At 44.7% G+C, this 18,976-nt stretch overlaps 1 protein-coding gene across 1 annotated transcript in view; it reads left to right on the top strand.

Annotated features, from left to right (window-relative positions):
* Nucleotides 1-18,976, top strand: part of LOC134852955 (voltage-gated hydrogen channel 1-like) — a 376,534-nt gene that overhangs the window by 315,694 nt on the left and 41,864 nt on the right. The gene's annotated exons all lie outside the window — the stretch shown is intronic.

Below are 18,976 nucleotides of genomic sequence, written 5' to 3'. Positions count from 1 at the left end.
TGTTTCGTCGGCTTAGTTGCCAGATCTAATCATCGGGTTAAAAAATTTCTGTTTAGTTGATATCGACCTAGTGACCTATTTTTGCGTCGTTTGCGGATCGAAAACAGTTTTTGTGTGCGTGCGTGCGTGTGCTCTGAGGGAAAAACGGATTTACAGTTTTTTGTGTTATAAATTTTTTTCGAGTTCTCTACCGGCATGAAAGGTTTCTGTTCAGGTAGTTTTGTCATTTTTGCAAATCCTACTCCTCTCGCACTCTAGGTTGCAATTATCAAGCATGGTTGAGCATGTTAATTGAAATATCCGCCTATTGCAAAATTTGCTTTTTATGTTGGTTATGATTTTTCCAACTCGATTCGTTAAAGTATTTTTAATTTTTTCCCCTTTTTTTGGCTTAATAGGTTTCGGCCTATTTCATATCGGCTTAGTGGCCTAATTTTGAGTAGTTTGAGTGCCTCTGTATCGGGCAAATTGCAAATTGATAAAATTCATAATAAGTTTCAAGTGTTTGAGGACAACAATTTTTTATTTGGCTTTTTGAGTTGATAAGCCTACAATAAATCGGTTCAATGGCCATATATTGCGCCTTTCGATTGGCAATTTTTTTTTTGTTGTGTCTGTCTGTGTTTTGAGGGTGATGGGGACTTAATAATTCTTATTAGTTAAAAAAAAAAATTTCGGTTTTCCTTTTCTTTTTGTTTCGGCCTATGTATCATCGGCTAAGTCGCGTCATATTGCGTTGTTTCATGTGCTGTGTATGTTTTTTTTTTCGGCTTAATAGTTTCGGCCAATTTGCTATCGGCATAGTGGCCGCATACTGTTTCATGAAAATTGTGTGTGTGTTTGTTTAATTATATGAGGGTGTGGGGGACTTGATTTTTAAAAAATTTTGTTGGCCTATGACATTCGACCAGAAATGACAAAGAGACAGTTGTGGAGGGTTAGCCGCTGACCCAGAGAATTGGCATTTTTGGAGGATTAACGACGTTATTTGAACGTTTAGACTAACTGTGAAGGTCAGAATATTCTGGTATTTTAAATTTTTGAAATTTCGAGTGATGACGTCATATTTCCGAGAAACGACGAAACGGCCATTTTTGGAAGAAAACCAAAAATAAAACACAACCACAACGAGAGTTGCGACAACCACAACGAGAGTTGCGACAACAACAACGATAGTTGCGAGAGAAACTACGACGGAAAGTAGAAACTACAACAGAGTGTTAGCAAAGACCGCTCCGAAATGTAACGATTGTGTCGCTACAATCGTTACAAGACCATTCACGCCAACGGTGAAGGGTGGTGGAATTGTGAATTCAGCCTTCCGGAGATGAAATAAGGGTGTTATTTCCTCGGATTCAAGAATCCGGAGGGGTTTTGAGACTTGAATTTGAACCATTTTATACGAACTTTTAGCTTCCTGGTCATGCCTTGAATTGAATTTAATTAAACTGGATTCATTTTCTAATAATGAGAAGCTAGGAGTTGAGGGAAAGGGTTGATCCATCTTCGATGGAGATGATGATTTTTATCTACTTATCAAAAACAATAGTAAAATAGTAAATAGTAGTAGCCCTGTTTTAGGAGTGACCTCGTGGTCTGGGGATACTGAGACCCAGTCATCAGCTCACTAATTTTGCATGTAAGTAAGTTAATTTGAGCGTTCTGGTCGAAGCCGGAGAACAGTAACATTTTTGTCGACCCGATGTTGAAAAGACCACCAAAAAAACAGGCATTGGTAGGGACGGTGAAAAGCACGTAGAGCTTTGTTTAGACGCCGGCCAGTCGTTTTATAGCTTAGCTTTAATTTCCGTCGATATGTACTTCCGGGCGAATGTTACATAGATGTTTTTATGGCGCTCCTGGGTGTTATTCTTTTTTAACATCATGGCCGGCAGAACCGTTAACGAGCACTCCGCGCCGGGCGGATGCTCATAATAACGCCCTTACTAGGCCCTAACCGCCGGGGCGAAGGGGTAGTCCGGAACGCGGAAGCCTTCCGGATTCCCGTGAATAGCTAAGACCAAAAAGTTAAGACCAAAAATTCACGTTCCAGGAAGGGCGGGGGGATCGACCGTCCCCTCGTTCACTGAGAGGTTTGTGACCAAAAACACTTAACGATATACAAGAAACCAAACAAAAAAAATATAGTACCCAAGAAAAACAACAAACATAAAAAAATAACCGAAAAAACCAAAAACAGTAAAAAAAAAGTATAAAATCAGTAGAAATCATCCCCCCAGACAAGATGTGATCCGACACTCCCGTTTGTTGTTGTTAGACATATTGTTGTTACAGGCATTGATATCAGTCAGGATCGTTACGATCAATTTTGTGGCCCGTTTGTGAGGCTTGTACTGTAGGGTTGTTTGAATATTTAAGCACGTTAAGGATAATTTGCGCTCAATCCGGAAGGGTCTCGGGATTAGTGAAGAAGACTGATCCGGCAAGCAGTTCAACGAGCGACAACAAGGGGCTCAACGACAACAACGATCGACTGTAGGGTATCGTTAACAAGTTTTGTATCCCTTTTGGTACAAAAAGTAAGATAATAATCTGTGGGGTGCTCGACAGTGTTGCACTGTAATGACCCTTCACCGAACCACGAAATTCCGAGTTAAGCGCCTTAATTTGGATAATGAACAAACCCGGAGGGGTATAGTAATACTAATATTAATATTTATACCGCCTATATTATTACTCCTATATAGTTTTCTGTGAAAAACACAGTAAAAGGACCAGTTTTTAGGGTCAAAATAGCGATATTTTGATCCTCCCACAAATCGCGATTTTTGAGAAATCGATATTTTTTGAAACGGAAAAAAGCACTAAATTAGTGAGTTACATCGTAATTGTACTAGTATAATAAGTAGAACCTGTTGAGTTTAGTTCAGAAGTGTTTGGAACTATTCGGGTACAAAAAACTGAATTTTCGTGATTTTTGAATAAACGAAACGTTATAAAGTAAGAAAGTTTTTTGAATTTTTTGAGTTAGGATAGAAAAAATTGTTGTTCGGACAACGTCCACGAGTGAATCGAAAGGTTTTAAAACCCGTTTGCCAATAACCTTCCGGGTTACAGAGAAATCGAACTTAACGTGTTTGATTTAGTGGATTCATCAATCCGGAGGGGTCCAAATAGCATAGTTTTTGGAAAAGGTTTTCAGCTAGAGCGTTTTAGATCGGGTTTTTTGCATTGAACTAGAAGAATACAGGCCTTCTGAGCTCGGATCAATAATTTTTAGATCGGAAAGGATAGAATTGCGAAAAAAGTTAGGTGGAAAAATTTTTTTGACTTGAGAAAAAAGACGTTTTGGTTAATAACTTTGAAACTGATGGACAGATCCAATTGATCTTGGTACCATTAGATCATAAATTAGCTGAGCTTACTAATAAAAACATCAATTGTTCAAAAAAATAAGCGTGAAAATTTTTTAGCAAATTCACCAAGTCGGGAAGGTAGACCCTTCACGTTTTATAAAAAGTTTTTTGGAAAGCCCCTACACCCCTACCAAAGGGTAGTAACGGTTGAATAAGGCAATTTTACGCTGTTCGAGACAAAAAGGGAAGGCTAAGGGCACCAGAAAACCTTAGTCAAGTCGAAACTAGGCTAGCGATAAGACCCTTCACCGTGAGGGTGAATTGTCAAATAAGAGGCTTAACTTCAATCTGGAAGGTTCTTGGGAAAGACGAAACACCCTTCCTAGTTAGTTCAAACAGCATAACAGCAACGGAGAACGTATCCGGAAGGGTATCGGGTGAAAATTTAGAAAGTTTCCGAGAAGCTTTTTTTACAAACGCGGAGGGGTCCCAATCCGAAGGGGTCCAAATTTTGCCAATCCGGAAGGGTCTCATTTTTGCCAATTCGGAGAGGTCCAATTTTGCAAATCCGGAAGGGTCTCATTTTTGCCAATCCGGAGGGGTCCCAATTTTGCCAATCCGGAAGGGTCTTGTTTTTGCAAATCCGGAGGAGTCCTGTTTTTACTAATCCGGAGGGGTCCTATTTTCGTCAATCCGGAGGGGTATTGTTTTGTCAAGACCTAGGAAGACAACAAAAAAGAAAGTAGTTAAAGGTATTAGGTTATTAAGAGATAGGCTGGGAACCAGTGAATGCACTGGTAACTTGCTTTTTATAAAAAACCAAACCAAAACAAAACAGGTCGAAACTCGGATATTCGCGACACTAAGTCTAAATTGAACAAGAGTGTATAACTCATTGGTGTGGATTGAAATCCAAAACGTTTTTGAGAAAATTGATTGCCCTGAGGATTTTGATAGGTCTAGCTCGGACAGTCCGAAGGCAGATAGGTAACACAGGACTCGGTGGGTGCAATAGACGCCCACTTGAGAAAATTACTGCCTTCAAGTTTTGTCTGTTTGGTGCAGCACCAAGCAGGGAAAGTTTTTTCTTTAAAAATAAGTTCGACTATTGTAATGCGACTGACTAAAAGTACAAAACACATACGTTTTTTATAGAAAATTTTCTTATTTTGTCAATCTTGGTTTTAAATCAATAATATTTGTGCTTGATTGGGTAGTGAGAACACTATCTTTTAAATAGAAAGATATCATCATACTGTGCTAGCTTCATATTTCACAACCAATAATTGATCCTTGTGAATAAATTGTATACACGCTGTAGTGTGATAACATACAAGGATTCGTGGTCACTATTTAATAGAAATGTTTGAAAAATATTGTGTTGTGTTATTGTTATCAGTAGTCAGATCAAAAGGACACTAGCAATCGAATTAAGTGTACAGGCAGTAAGAATGGTAAATTGAATATGAGCCTAGACAAGTCAAGGATACCTAAACTAGGTGATAGCTCAAGGAAATACATACCTGAGAAACAGAGAAAAGCAATGACTGACCCGTTTGTGGAAAGGATCATACGAACCCGGACCGACAAGGGGGAGACGGTTTCAGGATGAATGGTTGAGACCAGGAGTCAAAAGTCTTCAAAAGAGCGAAAAGCAATGCTAGAAGTGGAGGTCCATCCGGACCAGGCCATGGATGAGGACCAGGGAATACATGGACCGGAGGGGAGAGGAAACAGAAGGCAGGCGAGTGAATCTACTCCGGTAGAACAAGGCCAGGTTTTTGCCACTTCCACAGGGACACTGGACCGAGAGGAGATGTCGGAATTGTCCGACATCTCTACTACTGAAATTGTGACAACAATAAGATCTCCCACAGACATCACCATGATGGTGATGGCAGGCGTGACAGAGAAACAGGCAACGTCCTCATCGTTCTCAGAGAGAGTGAAGAACACTTTCGGAAACATTTTTCCATTTACCATGGGAGCGGGTACAGGTGATGAAGAAGAATCCCAGGAGGACAAAGAGGACGATGAAGAGCAAGTTGAATTTGGATCTGGAGTCAGCCTGAATAGTTCGGTTCAGTAGAATGAAGCATACACCAACAAAAGTACTGGCACCATGGACCATTTTGGTGTAGTGAGGACAATAAGCAAAACCACATACACATCAGGTCAGTCAGGAGACTTTGTGAGTATGACGAATCCGGAAATGCGAACTGGGCAGAGTAGAAACACAGGGCTAAGCAACGCACCGGCGGATCCTGAGATGGACAATGAAAAGACGTCGAGGCAAAGAATCAAAGCCCGAATCTCGACCAGCACCAAACTACCTGGGATCGACAGGGTGACACCTCCACTTGTGACGCCACTAGTGGACAACGGAGTATCAATTGAAGAAACCTTGACCAACATAGTGGGCAGCATAGGAGAACAGAATGAACAGATGTCCATAAGAATGAGTGAACTAGAAAGAGCAGTCCGCGTCGAGAGATAAAACCTGCGGGAAGAAATAAACCGCAATAAACAAGAAGTTGGTAGAAGCGAAAAACGCTCGAAGGAAATAACGGATGAACACTTGACGAAGAACTTGTCGCGAATGACAAAGGAAGCGGAACAAAGAAAGTCACGATTGAGAGACGACATGGAGAAGTGGAGAATTCAACAAGAGCAGACTCTTGGGACTCTTGACTCAAAGATAGATGTGATGATGGAGAGGCGAACTCAGGCTATCATGGATAGGTTGGACGGGCTACTAGGCAGCAGGAGTGGACCAAAAGATGGGGAACCGAACTCGGGAGGACCCAGCAGTGAGCCGAGGGTGAACTTCAATGACCAACAAAATAGGAGAAGGAAATATGGATCCACTAGAGGTAGAGGCAGTTCATCAGGCTATGCCACAGGTGATAAGGGAACATGGGGCCCAAATATCAGAGGAAGTTCAACTAGCAACAGACAGACCTCAAACGAACGACCGATGCAAGGCACACATGCGACTGGGAGAGGTGATTACAGGAACAGGAGTCATGCGAGCTCAGGGAGGAGTCATGCGAGCCAAGGAAGAAACAATCCGAGCGATTCGGAGGGAAGGGAGGTTTCAAGTACAGAACCCTTATCAGGGGGCAATGATATTCAGGAGGGGCATTCAAGAGATGCTTCATCAATGGCCACGCACTTTGAACCTCAGAACAGGTCTTTGGAGACATTCCTTACGAGTTTATCTAGAACCAAAGAACGTAGCGAAAAGTTCAGAAGGTTTTTCAAGAAACCAAGATGCTACAAAGACGAATCTGATGGCTATTTTGATACCTGGATAGAAGTGATGAAAGTGCATTTCGAGGAAGAGGACTTGTCAGAAAGGCAAGAATGCAGTGCGCTTACCAGTAACTTGCGATGGCAAAAACTTGTGAACTGCGTGCTGGCCAAAAAGCAGTACCAACGGGACACTGATGAGAAAATGTTTGAAATCTTGTTAATCTTTTTGGCTCTTGGGTGCAGGGACACAAAGCAATGATGCGCTTCGAGAAACGGAGGCAACAAGAAGATGAGACGATAGACAAGTTTCTAGACAATTTGGAGATGCTGAGAAGGCGTAGCCAACCAGTTGAGTCAAACAGAAGGATGAACCTGGCAGTAGCCTCAAAACTCATCGATGGTGCGAAGAATGATGAACTTCGAACAAGGTTAGCAACACATTACACACCACTCTCAACCAATGCGCCAACAACAGAGGAGTTGAGACTCAAGTCAAAAGAATATCTTTTGCTGAAGCCTCCATCGAGATCTGGATATTACAAGAACAATTTTGGCAATTTTAACAACGAACCAGCAAACCAAGGGAACAACTGGTATAAAACAAGGGACGATATGGACAAGAGGCGCTCTTGTGCAAATTGCAATTCGACAGACCATCATGTGTCAGCATGCCCAACTTACAAACAGCGCATGAAAGCAATAGGCTTTAGCTTCGAGGACGAAGATGCGTCAGAAGTCGACCATGAAGATTTCATGAGAGGAGTAATTGCAAAAATTGGGCCCGAGGTGTTTCTTTTGCAACTTGGAAGCTCATTTTCAAACGGATTGTCCGCAATTCTGGGATGCTGTAGCAGACATCAAGCATCCAAGGCATGAGGAAGCTTTATCGGGTGTGAAAGCCAGCAAGGCTCGCCTATTGAGTGAAACGGAGCCGCGCAGAAAAGAAAAACCGCAAGAGCTGGCAACGAAGAAGATGCAGGCGGTAACGGAAGAGACATGTGAACCGGAACCGGTGACTGCGGCGGATGACTTCAAGATTGATTATAGGGCAGCCGCGAGGGATGCTCTAAATAGAGTCCAGCAGGAATTGGTGAAGAAGGAGATCGAACAAAAGGTGAAGCTCGAATTGGATAATGAGAAATTACAGGAAAAACTAAACGCCTTCGAGGCCGCAGAGGTCGAAAAAACGAAAGCACCAAGTAGTTTGAGCATGAAACTGAATGTGATCTCCGGGCAGAGGTTCGGTATGGTGCCACAAGGAAGCAAAATACAATCAATAACCTCGGTAGCGGGACACCAGGTATTCAGAAATCTGAGTGAACCATCAGAGTTCACTTTGATGCATTTGGACACATATGCAGATTATCTGAGGCAGGTGGAGCCACGCACTGAGTCAGGAGCTATGCGAGCACTACTAACAACGGGGCATGAAAGTCAATCATCACGTCGAAATTCCTGACAAAATCTCTGACCAAGATGATTTGGTCGGAGTCATCCAGATTCTCCACAACTAGGAAGCTCATCCAAAGATCCCGTCCAAAAGCCAGCAAGGCTCGCCTATTGAGTGAAGCGGAGCCGGGCTGAAAAGAAACCGCAAGAGCTGGCAACGAAGAAGATGCAGGCGGTAACGGAAGAGATATGTGAACCGGAACCGGTGACTGCGGCGGATGACTGTGATCTGAGGCAGGTCGAAATCATCACGTTTTGTTCGATCTCATACGAGAGCCTCTCTAAACTTGGCGATCGAGCACGAAATCAAGTATCAAGTGATGCTGAAGGTGGATGGAATTAGCATCTACACTAGGACAAATGTGACAAAACACAGTGACCAAATAGGACAGATCTATTTGGGTGTAGAAGAACTCAAAGTCCGTAGGATAGGCCATGACGCCATGATGGAGCAAGACGCGGTTCACTTTGGATACGAAGCAGATGTGACTGCACATCTGCTCGAAGCTAACGCTTATTGCTTTCATGCCCTGTTTGTAAGTTGGGCATGCTGACACATGATGGTCCGTCGAACTGCAATTTGCACAAGAGCGCCTCTTGTCCATATCGTCCCTTGAAGTATTAAGAGACACAAAACTTGAAGAGATATAGTGTGAAAGACTGTCCTTATCATGCCAATAAAGATAAAAAGAAATGCGTACCCTATACCGCGGATAGACGAGAGCCTCTCTAAACTTGGCGATCGAGCACAAAATCAAGTATCAAGTGATGCTGAATGTGGAAGGAATTAGCATCTACACTAGGACATATGTGACAAAACCAGTGACCAAATAGGACAGATCTTATTGGGTGAAGAAGAACTCAAACTCCGTAGGATAGGCCGTGACGCCATGATGGAGCAAGACGCGGTTCACATTGGATACGAAGTAGATGTGACTGCACATCTGCTCGGCAACAACGGAAAGAAAATCGGAGTCACGGGGCTTCTGGACACAGGAGCGGTAGTGAGTGTGATGCCAATAAAGACTTGAGAAAGAATGGGCTTCACGAGGGAAGATCTAATTCCGACGAATCTCCGACTGGCCGCGACCAATCGAGGAGCAATTTACGTAGCCGGAAGAACACCAAAAACGGTCCTCCACATGGGAGGACGGGATCTTTGGATGAGCTTCCTAGTAGTGGAGAATCTGGATGACCCCGACCAATTCATCTTTGGCAGAGATTTTGTCAGGAATTTCGACGTGATGGTTGACTTGAACAACGGTCTAATAAGAATTAGGAACCCGGACCGGAAGTATGTTAAGAAACCAATTAAAAGAATAATAACAGATGAAAGTAAGATACCAATCTTTTTAGATAGAAAGGTAAAATTACAGCCGAGACAAGCAGTAGTAGCAATTTTTAGAATGAAAAGTTTAAATTCGTTAAGTGATAGTAAACAGGTTTGTTTGGTACCAAATCCAAATATACAAAGTTCAGCGATTTTAGGCCGGAGCTTTTCGGTAACTCGAAACGGACTGTGTGTCAGTGTGTTATTAAACACACTGGACACCACGCTTTCAATCTATCGTGGAAATACTTGGTAACGCTTTGCCGATGAGGACTGACTATGAAGAGACACAAAATTTAGTGTGAAAGACTGTCCTTATCATGCCAATAAAGATAAAGATAAAATTTTAAAAAGGATTAAAGAATTAAAATCTATTCATAAACTGTTTTGACTAAAGTTCGAAATGGACTACGGTTTGTCGAGCTGCTCGAAATTTCCGGAACGCCCCTTGTCATATGAACTAGAAACTGACAAACCGGTTTTGCCAGAAGTAGAACACTTAAAAGGGAAAATAGCTGAGGGAGATTTTGAATCATTGCGGGCGGTTTTAAATTGGAACGCGGATGTATTTTCAAAACATAAGGCGGATATCGGTTGCTGTAACTTCGTCGAGCACAAAATCGAACTTGAGGAAGGCGCCGTTCCCCACAGGGAAGGCGCAAGACGAGTGACGCCACATAAATCGGAAGCGTGCCGAGCGGAAATAGAAATGTTGCTCGATTACGACATGATAGAACCCTCGAAATCGCCATGGGCTTGCGGGGGTAGTAATGGCGAAAAAGAAAGGGGGCATCTTACGTTTTGTTGCGACTTTCGCTACTTGAACGCGGTAACAATAAAAGATGCGTACCCGATACCGCGGATAGACGAGAGGCTCTCTAAACTTGGCGATGCCAAGTTCTTCACGGCATTGGACTTGGGTTCTGCCTTCTGGCAGGTCCCTCTGCGTAAGAAGGATAGAGAAAAGACCGGATTCGCATGCGAGTTGGGATTGTACCAGTGGAAGAGGATGCCCTTTGGCTTGTGCAACGCAACGGCCACTTTTCAAAGACTGATGGCTCAGGCTTTGACCAGAGTGACGAAGAAGTACGGGAATCTTGTGATGTGTTACGTGGATGACGTGGTCATAGCAACACCAACCCTGGAAGACCACATTGATCGGCTCGGTGAGGTCTTTGATTGCATGAAGAGAACAGGCTTAAAATGCAAACCATCGAAATGCGAGATCCTGAGGGATTCGATCAGGTATCTGGGAAGAATGGTGGACAGACATGGTGTGAGGCCGGACCCGGAAGCAGTAGAAGCTGTGTTAACATGGAAGGCTCCCAGAACAGACACACAGCTCTTGAGCTTCCTAGGATTTGCCAATTATTACCGTGACTTCATAAAAGGATAAGGTGTATCCGATGCAGAAGCTGATGCGCAACAAAGGAAAGAAGTTCGAATGGAGCGATGAAGCTCAAACGGCCTTTGAGAACATAAAGCGGGAACTGTGCGAAGCGCCAGTGCTAGGCATGCCTACTGAAAAAGGCATGTATGTTCTTGACACAGACGCATCAGTAGTAGCCATCTCGGGAATACTGCATCAGGAGCAGGAGTGGAATGGCAGAACCGTTCTCCCTCCCATTGCATATGGCAGTAAGGTGTTAAGTGACACTGAGATGAAATATGGTGCACCAAAGGCAGAAATGTTTGCAGTAGTCACATTTGTGGAAAAGTACCGCGCATACTTGGGGAGCGCTCCCTTTAAGTTATTCGTGGACGACAGGGCGTTATCCTGGTTGAAGTCATACTCGATGGATCAGAGTTATTTTGGAAGATGGATAGTGAGATTAGATGGCTATCACATGATAATCGAGCACAGGATGCGAGACAAACACCAGAATGCTGATAGCCTCAGCAAGAAAACCAAGTTCTATGAAAGATTGGAACAGAAGCAAGCCAATCAGCCAAAAATCAAGGAAGGATTCTCGTTTTTGGATAAAGAAACTTACGAAGCGCTTCCCCTGACGAGATGGTTGGATAAGTCTGGACATCCAACCCCGGGACATCCCGAATTATCTGTAGAGAAAGCAGCCGAGATAAAAGTTCTATCCCAGAAGGACCCGGTGCCCTTGGACCTGTTGCTGCGCTCGAACCTGGTCCAGCAGGAGCTCTCTCGCATGAACATTAATAGCCTCTCCTTATTGGATAAAACGGTGCAGGTCACACCGCAAGTGATGAGGATGCTGGGAGGATTGTTAGAGAGAGAAGTGACCAGAGATTACCCCGAACGGGCAGCAGCAGTGGCATCACTGACAGTCAGTGAGAAGGTGAAGATCATGCCGTCCAGACGACAACACAAAGAAAACGAGAGGGGTTGTAGGACAATAGTTCAGCAACTAGTATCCTCAATACCCCACGAGGTTTTAACCAGTACTTCATACGATCGGAAAGAACAGGGAAACGAAACGCAAAAGAAAACCGTTACCTTTGAGGACCAGGAGAAAGAAAGTGAGAAGGTTGAACGAAAACTGGTACAAGATTGTTTGTCCGGGGAGACGGACGGTGAGGAGAACCGGCGATTTCAAGATCAACACCCGGGACAAGGAAGTTTGTCCTGGGAGTCTGATGTAGATGAAAAAGTTCCTGATGAGAAACAGGACCTGGAGAATAGAGTTTTGTCCGGGGAGTTCAGATGGATGCGAAGAAGGCACAGAACTGATCTGGAGGAGGGGACGTGCTCTATCGCAGACTCTTCAATAGATGACAACTCCTGGAACTCAGGAGTCGACACCTACTCAGACAGGAACTCGAGCTCAGGATCGGAACTGTCAGAGCTAGCGATCCACGCGCTGCTAGTGGATACTGGAGCAAGGAATCTGGACAGGGAGGTATATCAAGACCCTGACAGTGATTGCTACCTCATACCAGGTGAGAGAGTCTTTCATAACGCAGCGGATGATCTGGAAACAATAGCGGTATCGAAACGTTCGATAAGTCTGTTGCCACAAAATGAGGTAGTCAGGACTGATCTTCAGCCGTTCGAACAAGAAACACAGCCGTTGTCGAAGATTTGGTGCGTTAAGATGGAAGAAGACACGCATCAGCCCAATGAGCTGAATAGTCAGATGAGGGTCATGAAGACGTAATTGAAGGCGAGATACAGACTCTCGGACCTACCAAGAGCGCAGAGAAATGACCGCATGACAAGCAACCTGAAAAGGTGGATCGAAAATGGTGCTCCGGACACAGGAGACCTGGAAGAAGACAGTTACCGTATTCTGAGACAGTACTTTATGCAGAAAGAAGGAAGGTTATATCTGAACAAGGACGGGATAATGGCCTGCATGAGATGAGAAGGGGACAAAGTCCTGTACAAACACAATGCGATAGTGTTGCCGCAACTCTATCAAACAAAACTTTTATTCAGGTCGCATGATCAGATGGGCTATCAGGGAATCGACAAAGTATATCAGAGGATCCTGAAGCGCTTTGATTGGCCTGGAATGAAAAAGGCATGTGAGAAGTGGGTAACAGCATGTCTGTCATGCCAACAGGTCAAGGATCCAAGGAATTTGCGATTTTCTTTGCAGTCGATTGAGTCGTCTGAATTCAACGAGGTGGTGCAGATAGATCACCAAAAGATAATCATGACAGACAGTGGTTGTAATCAAGTCTTGGTCATGATAGATCACTTCACGAAGTATGCAGAGGCCGTGCCCTGCATAACTGCCTCAGCGGAAGAGACATGCGATCACCTGATCAATACGTGGATAGCGAGACATGGTTGTCCGATGACATTTCAATCGGATAATGGAACAGCTTTTGTGAGGGAACTCACGAAAGAGCTTATGAGACGCTCGCAGGTTGCTCAAGCTCACTCCACGACATACCATCCCCAGGCGAATGGCTTAGTGGAAAGGCAGAATCGAACGTTAATATCGATGCTGAGGGTATATTGTTCCAGTTACATGACCGATTGGGAGAGATACCTTCCACAAGTGATGGGAGCTTATAATAGCACGCAACATTCCACCACCGGAGTTAGTTCACACACGATGCTAACCGGACACGAGAAGTCTTTGCCCTTGACTTTCTTCTACCCAGAGTTTGAGGGTAAGAAGACGTCACCACAGGTCTATGTAAGGGATGTAATAAGACGTCAACAGGAGTTAAACGACTTATATGGACAAAATACTCAGCAGGCACAGGCAAGGCAGAGGAAAAGATTTGACAAGAAAACAGCTGGTGCAAAAACTTATTCGGTAGGGGACTACGTATGGGTATTTCAGAACAACATACCACTGACAGGAACGAAAAAGCTCCTAAAAAAGTAGAGGGGACCCTTCATGATTACGGAGGTGCACCAGGAGGGACGCTTTTACAGACTTATGAGACGCTGAACCACCGAAAGGAACGTTAGTATCGATGCTGAGGGTATATTGTTCCAGGTACATGACCGATTGGAACAGATACCTTCCACAAGTGATGGGAGCTTATAATAGCACGCAACATTCCACCACCGGAGTTAGTCCACACACGATGCTAACCGGACACGAGAAGTCTTTGCCCTTGACTTTCTTCTACCCAGAATATGAGGGTAAGAAGACGTCACCACAAGTCTATGTAAGGGATGTAATAAGACGTCAACAGGAGTTAAACGACTTATATAGACGAAATACTCAGCAGGCACAGGCAAGGCAGAGGAAAAGATTTGACAAGAAAGCAGCTGGTGCAAAAACTTATTCGGTAGGGGACTACGTGTGGATATTTCAGAACGTCATACCACCGAAAGGAACGAAAAAGCTCCTAAAAAAGTGGAGGGGACCGTTCGTTCATGATTACGGAGGTGGACCAGGAGGGACGCTTTTACAGACTGAGTACTGGCCGAGCCGCTGATTACGAAAACATTAAGCCACACAACCCATCGACAGAAGATTGGTGTATACCTGCAGACATGGAAGAGGGGGATTACTTGATGATGGACCCTGCCTGTGAGGTCAACGAGAAGGGCACCAGGGGAAAGAGTGATGGGAATGAAGTCGTAGAGGAAGGAACAAGTCCACAAGTGATTGAAGCGGATGACGAAACCTTACCATACGCAGAGGAGGACTGGCAAGACCCAGAACAAAGGGAGGTTCCCAAGAACTTGAAACCGGATCTTCCGTTCACGATACAGACTCGACAGAATGACAGGACAAGATCCAAGAAGAAATATAACCCTTACGGCGACGACTTTGTAGTGGACAGGATAGATCTAAAGAAGATAGTGGAAGATGTAGTAGGTCTGGAAGATATAACTGTGTCACACGACATTGACAGAGTCGATGATCCCGACGAGGAATGGATCGAGGACCGGTCGAAACCCGAGGTGGAAATCGATGACGAGCAACAGTAATCCTACGAACAAGAATTGACGAATCTGCGTGTCTTGGAGTGGTTGAACGGAATGACGTCGGACCCAAAGGAGACCAGTGTCACGATTCAAGATGTAGATCGTGAAAGCATGAAATACAGGAAAACCGAACAAGAAGATCCTTCCTGGGCTGCCCAGGAAGGGTGACTACTCATTCCGCCTTCCAATCTCGACTTGATATCCGGTATGCGATCGACGGGGAGGTTGATGGATATTTTTGTCCGGGGAGTGGGGGTAGGACTTACCCACACTGAAAATTTGTTAATAAAAAAATTAAGAATAGCAAGAGAGACAGGAGATTTAGAAGCAGAAACAGGCGAGGACTCTAAGAAACCGGACACAGGGAGGGTAGTTGAGTCATATTTTAACTTACCAAATGAATTTTCGAGTAGCATAATAATAACAGAAAGCAATCTCATACTCACAAAAAAAACATGTGCGATAGCAATCACAGCAGACATGAGTTTTAAGACAGCGTTAGCAGCAGATTTCAGGAGATAATATAAAAACATAGAATTCCTTTGGAAGCAAAGACCAGGAAAAAGGGGCGGACAGATACCCGGAGAGTACTTATGCTTCTTGGTGACGAAGGCGACGGAGAAGCGGCACGTGGACCCGGAAAACCTAGTCTTGTCCTTGACGAGATTGAGAGACTTCTTCGTGGAAAGGGAAATGAAGGAGCTTTCGCTTCCAGCAAACGATCCAAACAGAGGACGACTGCATCCACGGGAGCTGTACGCACTGATACACGTAATCTTCTCTAATACTAATATACATGTGTACTTACATAAGAAATATTACTTAAGTATAGACTGAGTTTAGGTGGCATGCAGGAGGGCGTCATACTAAAGGTGTGTTGTGTGTTAGACGTGTGTTATGCATGTTATGTGTTTTTTATTAAGACTTTGGGTAAGAAGGAGTTAGTGACCATGAACAACTGAATGACGATCTTAGGAATAGATCCAGAGTTTGGACTGTCCAATATTAGGTCGAATCCCAAAATTTTAGAATCTGATTGATTTTAATAAATTTTAATATCAAAATCTTTTTATCTGACTGTTTTAAATAATTTTAAATACAAAACTAGTGTAGAATTGACTAATGAGATATTCGTGACCTCTTTTCTAGATCCTGATTGATCGTTAATCTCTCATTTGATTTCAAATAATCGGATCGATAATAAAATCAAATTTGCAAGAAGATGGATAATTTCAACTTGGACGAATTGATGGACCTGGCAGAGGCATATGTAGGACCGATGATAGATGCGATCTATCGGAGGCTAATGGATCGAGACTTTGCTCTGGAGGACCCAGAGTTAGTCATGTTGCTGACCGCCTTGATAAACATCTTGGGGCATGATAACCGTAGGGACCGCCCCACGGAAGTCTTATTGATGGCAGCATATGGAGAAAGGCGAGTACTAGACCGCCCGAACATGAGAGTGATGAGGTGGAGAAACGGGGCTCTCTCAGGGAGTGACTTGGCGAACGAGCCTGGATTGGGGAGTTCAAGGACCTACCAGCCAGGTGAGATGCCTTTGCCCACCAAGCCTAAGCCTGGACTGAGGAGGATGTATCAGGAGATGAACAGCGAGGCTGCCTCGTCTAGTTCACATCTGAGAGAAGCTGTGCCACCAAAGAGGGCGAGAGTAGAAGAGGAGGTTCAAACGAACGAGACTATGCAAGATCTCAATGGGACGACAGAAGAACTGGAAAAGACAAGAAGGGAGCTGGACGAGATGCCCAAGACCAGGCTCAGTATAGAAGAAGATAGGGACATGTGGAAGAAATTGTTTGAAAACTGCAACAAGAAGCAGGGTGAAGAAATAGAGCGCTTGAGGCGAGAATACAAGCAGCGATCGGAGCGTCTGTCGTTAACGGCAGAAGTAGAAAAAGCGATACCTACAAGGGATATTCCTCGTGGGCAGTCCCCGATTGAACTCTTGACGCCTCGAGAAATGAGTCAGACGACAGATACGCGACTCCCGGCTACAACTGGTCGAGTGACAATCCCGGATCCGAGTGACACCTTAGGTGATCCAGTCGTAGAGCAAACGGTGAGGAAGCTGATAGAGACAGCAGGATGACTGGTTGCCAACAGGAATGCGCCAGGTTCCGGGGTGACTGCACCCTATGGAACAATCGATGACACGGGCAGAGTACAACTCTCCCAAGAAGTGATGACCAGAGAGGGAGTTAGCAATGCAACATCATCAACAAGGGGCTCTAAGGTCCCAGACAGAAACATACGAGGGATGCCGGCGAAAAAAGTGTCCCGAGTAATTGACGCGCAAAAGAACAACCAGTTGAAGTATAGCTTCACAGGAGCTCCGGATACGGATCCGAGAGCCTGCTTCAATCGATCGACTTGGAGCCCAGCAGTAAATATGCGGCAACCGCCACTTGGGACATCACATCTGATACTGGGGGACAGCTTGGTCAGAGTGCTCCAAACTTTGAGGACTTCCTGGATCACCACGGTGATGGCGTTTGGAGGCGCAGCAATAGCCCAGTTATTTCGGATGGTGGAGCTGATGAACTCAGGGAGAATCCCTAACGTAATGATCCTAGTAGGGACAAACAACATATCGAGAAGCTCAGATGAGGAAGAGGCACTACGGGAGTCGATGATGGTGTGCCATTTACTACTCTCTGGCAGCGATTTAACTGCGCGGTACTGACCGTCTGCACTGTACCAATGAGCACAAAGATGTTGACAGCAGCAGGGAGGAGACATAATGAAGGAGCAATTAGGTGGAACAACATCCTGAGGAATCTTGCGAGTCGGAATGCAGGACGGATGATCCTTATGGATATTGAACATGAGCTGAGAGCTATGGATCAGGCCAGACTGACTACTGACGGCATCCACTTTGACAGCATCGAGGGACACGCCTGGTTGAACAGAGTCTTCCAAGAGCGACTAGATAAAATGGAAGTAGAGCTCTTTGACATGGGAGTGCTGAAGAAGGAAGAAACGTCGAATAAGACGACAACTTCAACCTTTGTGCCTCCTAACCTAGAAACACAATTGGGAACGGTCCCAGCCGTGTTGACCTACAGGCCGCAAAGCTCTAGCGAACCAGGGCAAAGAATGGACGTACAAGATCGATTGGGGGAAGCGCCTTTGAGAAGAACCATCAATCCTAGACGAAGACTAGGGCCTGTCAACCTGACAGCGGAAAAGACCAGCACCTCTAGATCGGATACGAGATCAGAGACGACGAGTACCAGTCGAGAGGAGCGACGCCCAAACAGGAGCTCTCTGATGTGGTCGAGGTCCATACCTTCTCCCTGGCACAAATATAAGGATGATCTGATGAAACTGAATCTTCAGACGGTGAGCTTTGCAGCAGACGCCATGAAGATGTTGAATGGAGCGAGATTGTCTATCAACGGACTGTACTCAATAACAGGCGTGGACTGGTTAATAGCTGCTGGCATAAACTTCAGCTCTACAATTGCCCTCGAACATTACAATGGGTCCAGTGAATGCAAGACCGTTACAAGACGTGAAACTGAATCAGGACGAAAGAAATCGAGAAGAAAGACTTGAAAGATTCCTGACGACGAGGGAGCCAATTGGACAACATGTGAAGATGTTCAGGCAGGTGAAAGCACCCCTAGGCCATGTGAAAGAAAGAGCGTATCCGAAACAAGTGAATCAGGAAGGTGATGTTCAGAGATACGGTGGGTTGAAGGCGATGAAGAAAGATGAGACCATCTTTGCTGCATACGTTGAGGCAGAAATGAAGGCCAAGATCATGATAGTCGCGATTTCAGACTTTTCATATACCTCCAAGTCTCTGTTTTGGCCTGATGTGATAATGTTGGCAGCGGTCGAACTGGACCTAACACAATCCGTGTCCATGGCGACCGGAGTGCAAAGGCAGACAGATATGAAAACAATCTCACTTGTGTTCGCTGGCATCAATGACCATCTACACAGAAGAAGTTTCCTGAGCAGACTCAGAGAGCCTACGACAGCCGAAGCCGCTGTATGGCCAGCCATAAAAGATATCCTCGAGTCAATGGCTGAAGTAGAAGATACCCTGAAAGTGGGTGCCTTCACTAAAATAACACCGAGAGCCGTGTTTGCACTGTCTCCGGGATATGCACATCTCCCGGATGGACTGAAGTTCGTGTATGCGATTGTGGCTTTGCTCTCGGAAGGGAAAAATGATGAAATCATATCTGCCCCAAATCGCGAGATAGAGATGGAGAA

Source organism: Symsagittifera roscoffensis, chromosome 1, assembly GCF_963678635.1.
Source record: "Symsagittifera roscoffensis chromosome 1, txSymRosc1.1, whole genome shotgun sequence".
In the NCBI taxonomy this organism is placed as follows: domain Eukaryota; kingdom Metazoa; phylum Xenacoelomorpha; order Acoela; family Convolutidae; genus Symsagittifera; species Symsagittifera roscoffensis.
This window is presented reverse-complemented; position numbering and strand designations above follow the sequence as displayed.